Here is an 11,670-nt window from a genome sequence, read left to right as displayed (position 1 = left end):
ACATGCCCATCCCTAAAGCAGGAGCCCGTGGCTGTGTGGGGAGGTTGTTGTCCTTGGACAAAATCAGATTTTCTTAGGAAGACGAGGAAGATGACTGTTGAGTAGGCAGCCAACAGAGTCTGCTACAGATAGGGGTGCCAGTGCCAGGATACTGACCTCTGGCATTTAGTATTGCACTTTAATTTTCTGGATTTAAACCCATCAGTGATTCCAGAGTACAGCACACTGCATTAAACCCAGTAGTCATGTATCTGGGCACCAGCTCACCTGCTATTGCCTCTGTGATTTACAAAGTAATTGTGTATGTTTTATGGCAACCTAGATTTCTGAGACAATATTTGCACAGGCTAGGCTGAAGCAGGCCTGAGGATGAGAGAATTGATATTCCTCATATACCTCACCAGGCAGTGAAATCTCTGAATAATTCTTCAAAGAAGAAAGAGAGAAAATGTTGCTACAGCAGAAGGCAAGTTACTAGCTAGGTCACCCTGACCACATACATCTAAGTGGGAATCACTTAAGAGACAGTCATTACTGGCCACCCTCCTATGTGGCACATGGTACCTGTACTTAGCCAGGCCACTCTGATGATCTAAACTCTCTGAGTGTCAAAGTTTTCTTTGGTAAAACCAGGATAATAAGAACCATATTACCAGAGTCTTCCCCACTCAGAGAACAAACAGTTTTATACAAAGATACGCTAAATGAGTGCAGATCAAACTGACATCAAATATGGGGAAGTGCTGGGTAAACTGCTAAACATCACATAATTTCATTTCTTTTCTTCAAAAACTGATTTGGCAAACATTAATGACTAGCCATTCTGTTCCAGTAGCTAGACATGCAGAGTTCAAGAATGACCCAGTACCTCCCCTCAGGAGATATAAACTGGTAGGAAAGATGGACACATGAATATCTGTTATATAATAACAAAGCAAGTGCAGCCGTGGACTCTTGTTCTAGTACAGCTTAAAAAGGAATATTAAACTATATGGGAGAGATTCGAGGGTATATTCATCATCATAATACTTTCTTTAGCAGCAGCCGCAGCAACAACAATAACAACAAAATCCAGAGTTTCAATGGCTTGACTTTATGGAAGCTATTTCTTATCCAGCTAATAGTTTATTGCATGTGTTTCTGGTAGGTGGGGATTGGGGTTGTGGGTGAGGGAGTAGGGAGATGGAGAAGTTCTACTCTACGTGTCTGGAGACTCAATCCAATAGAGGCCACGCATCTCCAACATGCGGTGGCTTCTGGGGTCTCTATGAGGGTTGAACTCCAACCAGCTGATAGGAGAAGAGAGAGATTAAAGAAGATACATGCAGTTTTTAATTATTTTAGCCTGGAAGTGACACTCATCCCTTTCCTCACATTTTATTGGCTAGAACCAATCAAATGGTCCCATCTAGGCTTTAGAGGGTTGGAAATTTATTCCCTGGCTGGATAGCCTTTTTCCAAAATCAGCTCTGACTTACAGAAAGGAAGTATAAGTCTTTGGTGGGCAGCGAGCCAACTCTGCCCCAGAGGAATTCCTGAAAGAGGTAGACTTAAGGTAGGGTTTTGAAAGACAAATTGTACTTAGCCAGAAACTCCAGATATTGACAAACATTCCAGCCAGAGTGAAAATGTTTACAAGGGCATTCATCATGCGAAGATTTGGAAAGATTTGGAATGATTTAGAATCATCTTTGTCTATTAAAAATCTTTCAGAAGGCCAGGTGCGGTGGCTCATGCCTGTAATCGCAGCACTTTGGGAGGCCGAGGCAGGCAGATCATGAGGTCAGGAGATGGAGACCATTCTGGCTAACACGGTGAAACCCTGTCTCTACTAAAAATACAAAAAATTAGCTGGGCGTGGTGGTGGGTGCCTGTAGTCCCAGCTACTCGGGAGGTTGAGGCAGGAGAATGGCGTGAACCCAGGAGGCAGAGCTTGCAGTGAGCTGAGATCGTGCCACTGCACTCCAGCCTGGGCAACAGAGTGAGACTCTGTCTCAAAAAAAAAAAAAAAAAAAAAGATTTAAAATAGCTTCCCAGCTCTGGATGTGAGGGGTATTTGTATTCAGGATGGCAAGGGGGAGAGGGAGGGAAATCAACCAGTGCACGGCGGGCTTAGGCAAGGCAGGCCAGGCCTGGGGTAGTGTGGCATACTGTAGGGGAGCGAGCAAAAGTGGGTAGTGATGAAAATGGCCTGGAGCAGATTTCCTCATTGTGGCTCACAAAGTGAGTAGATGATGTAGGAATTCCTGGATTTGTCCAAGCTTAAATCTCAGGTTGGATCTGTCCTCAGGGGTACCTGGGAGAGGCAAGGACTGTCCTTGGCACAGAAGGCAGAGCATAGCCTGCAACCTGTGCTCATCAAGTGCTCCCATCCTGAGCATCCACAGGGCGTTGAGTACCAGGCCAGTATGTCAGGCACGTTCTTTCTTCTCATCCTCATCACAGCTCTTGAAGGTGGGTTGTTAAAGATGAGTAAGCCCCTGAGAGGTTAGCTAACCTTTCTTTTCTTTTCTTTTTTTTTTTTTTTTTTTGTTGAGACAGAGTCTCACTCTATTGTCCAGGCTGGAGTGCAGTGGCGTGGTCTTGGCTCACTACAACCTCCACCTCCCAGGTTTAAGCGATTCTCATGCTTCAGCCTCCCAAGTAGCTGGGATTACACCACCACGCCTGGCTAATTTTTGTATTTTTAGCAGAGAAAGGGTTTCACCATGTTGGCCAGGCTGGTCTCAAACTCCTGACCTCAAGTGATCTGCCCGCCTTGGCCTCCCAAATTGCTGGAATTACAGGTGTGAGCCACCACGCCCAGCCTTAGCTAACCTTTCTTAATCCAGCAGCTGCTGATTAACCTGATCTCAATAGAATTGGGATTTGAGTGTCTGACTCCAGAGCCCAGACTTCTATAGTTCCTCCAGGGGTTCTTAACATGGCTGCCCCTTCAGTTTACAAGGAGGGCTTCATAGGTATATAAATACTGAGGAGCTGGGTGTGGGGGTGCGTGCCTATAATCCCAGCTACTTGGGAGGCTCAGGCAGGAGAGTCCCTTGAGTCCCAGGAATTTGAGACAAGCCTGGGCAACAGAGTGAGACCCTGTCTCAAAAGAAAAAGAAAGGGCACAGTGGCTCATGCCTATAATCTTATGCCTACAATCCCAGCACTTTTGGAAGCTGAGGCGGGCAGATCACTTGAGGCTGGGAGTTCGAGACCAGCCTGGACAACATGGTGAAACACTGTCTCTACAAAAATTAGCCAGGTGTGGTGGTGCATGGCTGCAGTCCCAGCTACTTGAAAGGCTGAGGTGGGAGGGATGCTTGAACCCAGGAGGCAGAGGTTGCGGTGAGCTGAAATCATGCTACTGCACTCCAACCTGAGTGACAGAGTGAGACTCTGACTCCAATTAAAAAAAAAAAAAAAAAGGAAAAGGGAAAATCGATGCCTATGCTCCAGACCCAAAGACTCTGATCTGGATGTGAGTGGTGGAGCGTGGGCATCTGCATTTTTAAAAAGCTCTGTCAGTGGTTCTGTGCAGTTGGGATTATAAGCCAGTAAGCATCTGAGGATACCCTCTTGCTAGCTGGGCCTCGGGGTATTGGGCTTTGGGTGTCCTGACCATTGTTGCCTGCCATAGGTCTGGTAAAGGATGCGGCCAGGCCTGTGTACTGGGTGCCTGGTAAGAAATCGTGCACTGCCACAACTGCTGGAAGGAGTTCAGCCTCAAGCTTTCCAAGCACCACTGCTGGGCCTGCCGACAAGTGCTCCCATGACTGCTGGGCTGTCCCTTCTCGTGGATGGGACCATCCTGTCCGAGTCTGCTTCAACTGCAATAAAAAGCCCAGTGACCTTTAACCCCAGCCCCCTCTCTGAGTCCTTCACCATTCCTTAGGTTCTCAGAGTTAGAAACAGTCTTGCGAGGTAGGTCCTCCTCCTGGTCACCTGCTGTGGTGTGTGTCCTCTCCTCTCTGCATCCCAGGGCCACTTTCCCTCAGTGGGGGTGAGCCTGGCGGCAGTCCCGAAGGCATGAACCCCTCAGGGCAGGGGACTGAGCAACTCATCGCAAAGGGGAATGAACCTGAATCCGTTGCATTTATTTCAGTTAAAAATAATGAGTATGTGTATATATATATATATATATATATATATATATATCTCCACATATACATATGAAGGGCACTCGGGGTGTATCAAGGCTGCTGCTGGCTGCGAACACTTTGCACAGTCTCACGTTCACAGGGTGAGATGGCAGTGGCAGCACGTCTTCCTCACGTGCCCAGCCAGGTCCACGCCCACCCTGTGGCTGGCCCCTTCTGCTGCTGCTCTCGGAGCCTGGGTAAGCCTCTCCTGTCCTTGGCTCTTCCCTCCATGCCTTTCAGCTGCCTGGGGAGTGAGCCTCCCAGGTCCTTCCTGCCTGAAATGGCCTGAAGGGAATTCTCCCTGGGTCTTCTGGGAGTTGAATCCCAATTCTTGGCTTAAGCCTGATTTAGTCAGAGACAACCCAACTTAGCGTGCAGGTCACCGGAGTGGGTGGAGGGTCAGAGGTCAGGTCTTTGGCCCTGAGAAGTGGAAATGCAGGGGCCGTGCTGCCTCTGGTCCCCCATGGGACAGCAAGGAAGGAACTGGGTCTTCCCCGGCCGGGCTTCCTGCCCCGACGCTTCTGTCTCCACTTAGCTTTCCCAAAAGGTGGTGCCCAGCTCCTCAATGGAAGTACCCGCCTCCCAGCCCTGGGCCTCTGGAGCCCACCATCTGCTTCTGAGTGTCACACTAGGATTTTCATTGCTTATTTTAAGTTGTCTTAATCCTTTGTTCCCAGACACACAACCCCTCTAGCTCTCGGAGGGGCGATCATGAGAAACCTTCCAGGGAAACAGAGCACAGAATGGACTGTTAGTTGTTTTTTAAAGTCTATATAAATATTTCAACAGATGGTAAGGAAAAAATTTATCTCTTTGGTCCTTGCAAGAGAAATCAAAGGAATTTTTGTTTCTCCTCAAGAGCCTGGACAGCTCTGTCTGTCATGACTGGAAAGGGCCCGTTGTGCTGAAATCCTATCATCATGGTGGATTTGATCTTCAGTGGCCAAACATGAAGAATTAAAGTATAATTCTTGACTGAACTGGTGGGTGGGTTGAGCTTTAGGGAAGTATATGGAGGTCATTCCTGGCGCGTGGATCGGTGTGACATGAGCCCTGGAGCGTGTCGTCCCTCTCAGCCCTGCTCCTCCTGCCTCCTGGGGCCCAGTGACTGGGGCCCTACTCTAGAACTGTGTACCATCCAATTTGCCTTCATGAAGGAATCTTCCTGCATCTTGACTGTGCTGGCTCTTTCCCTCTCATTCCATCAGTGCCTTCTGGCTACCATCTCTCTCCAGCTGATGGTGACTTTCAAAGCAGAGACCAAGTAAGGGGCATGTTTCTAGGGTGGTAATATTTTACCTGCAAATACTGCAGTCTATTACTCTGACAAATAAGAGCTTTTTAAAAACCATATCTGGCTGGATGTGGTGGCTCATACCTGTAATCGCAGCACTTTGGGAGGCCGAGGCAGGGGGCGGGGGGAGGGGATCACCTTAGGTCAGGAGTTCGAGACCAGCCTGACTAACATGGAGAAACCCTGTCTCTACTAAAAATACAAAAAAGTAGCCGGGCGTGGTGGCGCATGCCTGTAAACCCAGCTACTCAGGAGGCTGAGGCATGAGAATTGCTTGAACCCGGGAGGCTGAGGTTGCGCTGAGCCGAGATTGCGCCATTGCACTCCATAGCCAAGTACCCCCAAACTATGATCCTGTGGAGTGGATGTCAGTCTCATGACCACAGCCTGTTGTCCCCAGCCCTTTGCTAGATAGCATGCCCCACCCAGATCAGTGTGCTGACTGGGACCATAGCTTTGTGCTTGTCATGAATATTCCTTTATTTAGGGAAGGAATTCTCTCTAGTGACTAGAGGGCCCCCAAGTTCTCACTCACCACTTATCCTGTACTTAGAGCTGTTCCTCAGACCTTTCTGCAGCCGGGGTTACCTGGCAGACCCCCTTTCTGCAGCTGTGGCATTGGCTGAGCAAGGCTCAGTGGTAGCGGTTTCACAGCTTGGGTTCTCTGGGTTACGCTCTGGCAGCTGTCAGGTCAGGGTCTGTTGAGGAATCCTCTTGCACAGTAGAAGAGATGGGGTATTAGTCTTGATTTTCACTCCCTAGGTTTAAGATGCATAGTCCTGGCTAGGCGCTGTCACTCATGCCTGTAATCCCAGCATTTTGGGAGGCCAAGGTGGGCGGATCACTTAAGCCCAGGAGTTCGGACCAGCCTGGGCAACGTGGCAAGCGAACCCCGTCTCTACGAAGAAAACCTCCTCCCCCCGAAGGCTGGGCGTGGCAGTGCATGCCTGTAATTCTAGCTACTCGGGAGGCTGAGGTAGGAGGATTGCTTGAGCCTCAGAGATGCCACTGTACTCCAGCCTGGGTGACAGAGCAAGACCCTGTCTCAATAACAAAAACAAACCTATTGAACTATTATACCTCTATACTTCAGCTTGGTTTTCTCAAATTGAATACTGTATAACCAATCAGCACCCAGATTAAGAAACAGAACATGGCTGTCCTCCAAAAACTCCTGGTCCCTCCCCCGCGCCAGGAGTAACGACTATCCTGACATGTAGTAACACAATTTATTCCCATCTCCTTTTCAGGGGGAGCCACGTAAATGCTTTTAATCACTTTCTGGTTTAAAAGACTTGCTCATAGGTACAGACAGTTGTTGAACATATCCCTGAGGGCTGTGACTGGAGATTGCAACGTGTGGCTGAGAATGATGCAGCCTCCTGATCAATGAGACCCAGTGGGATCCTTACACATCCCTTGGGTTTAACTGCTGATTTATTTGGGAACTGGAAAAGCAAAGATAACCAATATTTAGGTGCCTGTTACGTGCCTGGCACGATGCTAGGAGCTTTACATGGATTTTCTCACAACCACACTGGAAGGTCCGCAGTAGTATTCTTGTCTTACAGCCTAAGATGCTGGCTCCTAGAGGATCAGAAGCCCAGCGTTGCCAGGCACACTCCAAGCTGGCCTGAGTCCAGGCAGCCCCAGACCCCTTCCACCACCAATGCACTGTAGAGCTTCTCTCCCTGTTTTCCTTCCCCTTCACAGCTTTTGAATTCTTTTGCATTTCCAGGTAAGGTCAGTACCTTTTCCTCAGGAGTAAAGTTAAGAATCAAGGTACCTGCTAATGTGATCAGCAAGCTTAGCTTTGATCATTTCCATTGGCCTTGGAGATTCTCATGACCGAGGGCAGGAACACTTTGTCACTAAAAGCAACTTTATCTTTCACTAAAAAGACTCACTGGCTGAGAGATTAAGCAAGTTGATCTAGCCTATAACACAAGCTAAGCTTCCAATTTTATAGAGATGGGGTTTTGCCATGTTGCCCAGGCTGGTCTTGAACTCCTGGGCTCAAGGAATCTGCCACCTTGGCTTCCCAAAGTGCTGGGATTACAGGGGTGATCCACTACTCCTGACTAGTTTCCAATTGTTAAAAAATCTCTGATTTAATGTTAATTTTACAGTTATATTTGCATTTTCCATTTCAGACCTACCATAATTAGGGAGAGATGATGGCACCCACAATAGCAGTCTGTAATTCTTCTCATCATGAATAGGATGTTTTAGTTACTGCACAAAATTGGAGCACTTTCTAACTCCTAACTCTTAAATTGCACCTGGTATAATTTTTTTTCTGTACTTTGGAAATTGTTACAGAGTCTTGAACACTAAAGTCCATGGGTATAGGGTTTTGTGGGATTAGATAATCTGTAATTTAGTGACAGGCTCATCTGACCGGAGCCATCTTTCAAACTAGCATTTGTAGACAGTGGGCCCTGGGGTCCTCCAGTACATGATACTGTACTGAGGGACTTATCCACTGCCACGTTTTCAACAGCCACCTTAAACTGGCCATACCCTTAACTCTGGCCAGAGTCTCTCTAAGGCTCTGGCCTTGTCCTTAGATAACTCCATTTCATGTCCAAAGATACTGAAACTAGGCCAGGCATGGTGGCTTGTGCCTATAATCCCAGCACTTTGGGAAGGTGAGGTGGGAGGTTCACTTTGAGGCCAGGAGTTTGACATCAGCCTGGGCAACATAGCAAGACCCTGTCTGTCTATGAAAACAAACACAAAAATACTGCAACTCAAGCAGAGCCTGAATGGATTTCCCAGCCACCATGACACCCCAGTTCTGGCTGCCCTGGGCTACCAGGAGCATTTGTGTCTGTGCACCTTTGCTCAGATTATGGCGTCTACAGAGAATATCCTTTTTGATATTGCAATAGCTGCTTTTATTCACGTGAAGCCAAGAGTGCAAGCAGGCAGGCAGGTAGTAGGAGCAAGCAGGGAGATGTGAGGAAAATACGATAGTCAGGCCCAGGCCAGAAGGCACTGTGGGAGACAGAGGCAGTCAGTCTTAAGGAAAAAGGGAGAAAAGGGGAAACTGTTGAACTGAACCCAAGAAGATCTTAAATGGAACTTCAGTAAGAAGCCCATTCTTCCCAACACAAGGGGCCTAATAGAGTCTTGAACTTCAGTAGGAGCTCAGCTGGCTCTCCTACACTCATTAGCAGAAGGCCTTGGGCAAATCACTCTCTTGAGATTCAGCTTTTTTCTTCAGTGAAGTGTGGAAACTTACTTCCCAGGGTTGTAGGAATGAAAACGAAGTCATGCTGGCAAAAACAACAAACAAAAACAAAACCATCGTCCATCTAATATAACAAGTGTCTAGTTGCGTCAAGTGCTGGGGAAACGAAACTTCCCTAAGGTGTCTTTTACACTGAGCCTTAAAAGTTGGACTTTTCTGGATGAAAAGGAGTTGGGTGGCTTGAGCAGAGGCCCAGGTGTGTGGGGGACAGGCTTGAAACGTGGTGTCCCAAGAACACCAGGTGTGAGGCAGAGATGGCACAACAGGATGGAGTGGCATATGAGGTCAGATCACAAAAGGCCACACACTCTATCTGAGGCACAGGAAGCCATCGAAAGCAAAGATCTAGAAAGATCATTCCGGTGGCAGTACAGTGGATGGACTGGAGAGGACAGACTTAGAGAGGGACAAGAGCCTTTTGGCAACACGTACAAATGGAGAAATGCAAGAAGAAATGGAGTTTAGCCTGAAATTGTTTTTGGAGATGGTTAGGTGGAAGATTTAGACCAGGACAGAGCTAGATAGGGAGGGACTGACTTGGTCTTAGATGAAGGATGTCTCTGAGGACCCTTGTTGGGGGACACCTAGGAGGCTGGTAGTGCCCTCCAAACCATGTTGGGCCAGTTGGATTCTAGGATGTCCACAGCAACATGGGACATGAGGCAGTATTTATTTGTGGGCATTATTATTATTCTTATTATTTTTTTGAGACGGAGTCTCACTCTGTTGCCCATGATGGAGTGCAGTGATGCAATCTCGGCTCACTGCAACCTCTACCTCCAGGGCTGGAGGGATTCTTCTGCCTCAGCCTCCTGAGTAGCTGGGATTATAGGTGTGCGCTGCCACGCCTGGCTGATTTTTGTATTTTCAGTAGAAACGGGGTTTCACCGTGTTAGCCAGGTTGGTCTTGAACTCCTGACCTCAAGTGATCTGCCCGCCTTGGCCTCCCAAAGTGTTGGGATTACAGGCGTGAGCCACTGTGCCCAGCCAGTATTTGTGGGCATTTTTGATAACCAGTGTGTGCCATTCATTGTTGTCTCTAGAAAGCTGTAAGTAAGCAAACACAGAGGTAGTTAGCAAGGAGTCTATGACAGCTCAGTGCTGCTGTCAAAATCACCTGCTCATTTGCTACTTTTCATTGTCACCTGGGGAGTAGGGCAAAATGGAAAATCCTTCAAGGCCATGCACAGTGGCTCATACCTTTAATCCCAGTGCTTTGGGAGGCCAAGGCGAGTGGATGGCTTGAGGCCAGGAGTTCTAGACCAGCCTGAGCAAAATGGCAAAATCCTGTCTCTATGAAAAAAAACCCCCAAACCTCAAAAATCAGCCAGGCGTGGTGGCGCAGGCCTGTCATCCCAGCTGCTCAGGAGGCTGAGATGGGAGGATTGCTTGAGCCTGGGAGGTCAAGGTTGCAGCTGCAGTGAGCCAAGATCACTCCTGCTGTACTCTAGCCTGGGCGACAGAGTGAGACCTTGTCTAAAAAAAAAAGAAGAAAAATGCTCAGAGATTGTAACATATTAATCTTTATTACATCAATGGTAACAAGCAAACTGGCCAAAATGCTTAATCAACTTCTTGGCCAAGTTTAACCCCTTTTCATGCAACCAAGACCACATTTTAGGTGCAGTGAGTGTTAACCAAGGACAAACTGCTGCTCTTTCCCCACCACCACTGAGTCGTGGAGGTAGAGGCTCAGGTGTGTTCAAGAATCAGCTTCACCTGTAACCCACCGCCATGGCCCAGGAAGGCATCACTTCTGGAGGTGTCACAGACCTTAATACTGCTTTACAAGAGGTCCTGAAGGCCGCCCGCATCCATGATGGCCTAGCAGTGGAATTTGAGAAGCTGCCAAAGCCTGGGCCCATCCTTGTTTGCTGCCCCCAACAGTGATGAGCCTGCCTATGTGGCTGGTGAAGGCCCTTGGTGCTGAACACCAGATCACCCTAATTAAGGTTGATGACAAGAAACTAGGGGAAGGGCTGGGCCACTGTAAAACTGACAGAAGGAAAACCCCATAAAGTGGTTGGCTGCAGTTGTGTAGCGTTAAGGACCGTGGCCAAGGATGTCATCAAAGAGTTTTGTTTTTGTTTTTTTTTGAGACAGAGTCTCTCTCTCTGTCACCGGGCTGGAGTGGTGCAGTGGCATGATCTCGGCTCACTGCAGACTCCACCTCCTGGGTTCAAGCAATTCTCCTGCTTCAGCCTCTCACGTAGCTGGGATTACAGGCGCACACCGCGATGCCCGGCTAATTTTTGTATTTTCAGTAGAGACAGAGTTTCACCACGTGGCTCAGGCTGATCTTAAACTCCTGACCTCAAGTGATCTGCCTGCCTCGGCATCCCAAAATGCTGGGATTATAGGTGTGAGCCACTGTGCCTGGCCCTTCTTTCATGTTTTAATTCAAGGGAGCTTTGCGTGTACTAAGTTTTCAAAAATACACGTTGAAGGAACATTTTTATCTATACTCCGACACACACCCAATTGTCAAATTGTCTTCACGGCTCTCAGACTTATAGATTTAGAATCTCCTCAGGGACTTGATCTTAACTGAAGACAAAGGAGATCCTAAAGGGACTTTTTGTCCTAGTGGTCAGCTGGAATGTGGGAGGAACAATTTCAGCACAAGAGTAAGTAGGAAGTTTTTTCATCTTTTCTGGTGACGCTGTGACTGACAGTATCTACTTTAAAATGGAAGGCAGAAAACATTCAGGAAGGGGGCACCCGGATTTGAACCGGGGACCTCTTGATCTGCAGTCAAATGCTCTACCCCTGAGCTATACCCCCTTCCCCTGTTAAAGGCTCCTTCCTTGTCCACTTATGGTGACTCAATACAATCAAGTTCCACCCACACTAGAATTCTGGCAAGCTTTGTGTTCTAAAGCCCCACCTTCTTAATTATCCATCATCTGCTTTGGCTTGTCCCTTGGCCACTAATAAACTGAAAGGGAACACTTGAAAAATGACATCCTGGGCTGGGCCCGATGGCTCACGCT

The 11,670-nt window shown here is 48.0% G+C and overlaps 1 non-coding gene across 1 annotated transcript; it reads right to left on the bottom strand.

Annotated features, from left to right (window-relative positions):
- Positions 1–11,389: 11,389 nt before the first annotated feature.
- TRNAC-GCA lies at positions 11,390–11,461 on the bottom strand. The gene has a single exon. It is a non-coding gene; the product is annotated as a tRNA-Cys (tRNA).
- Positions 11,462–11,670: the final 209 nt, after the last annotated feature.

This window comes from Nomascus leucogenys, chromosome 6, assembly GCF_006542625.1.
Source record: "Nomascus leucogenys isolate Asia chromosome 6, Asia_NLE_v1, whole genome shotgun sequence".
NCBI classification, from domain to species: domain Eukaryota; kingdom Metazoa; phylum Chordata; class Mammalia; order Primates; family Hylobatidae; genus Nomascus; species Nomascus leucogenys.
Note: the sequence above shows the minus strand (reverse complement) of the source record. Positions and strands in the feature narration are given on the sequence as shown.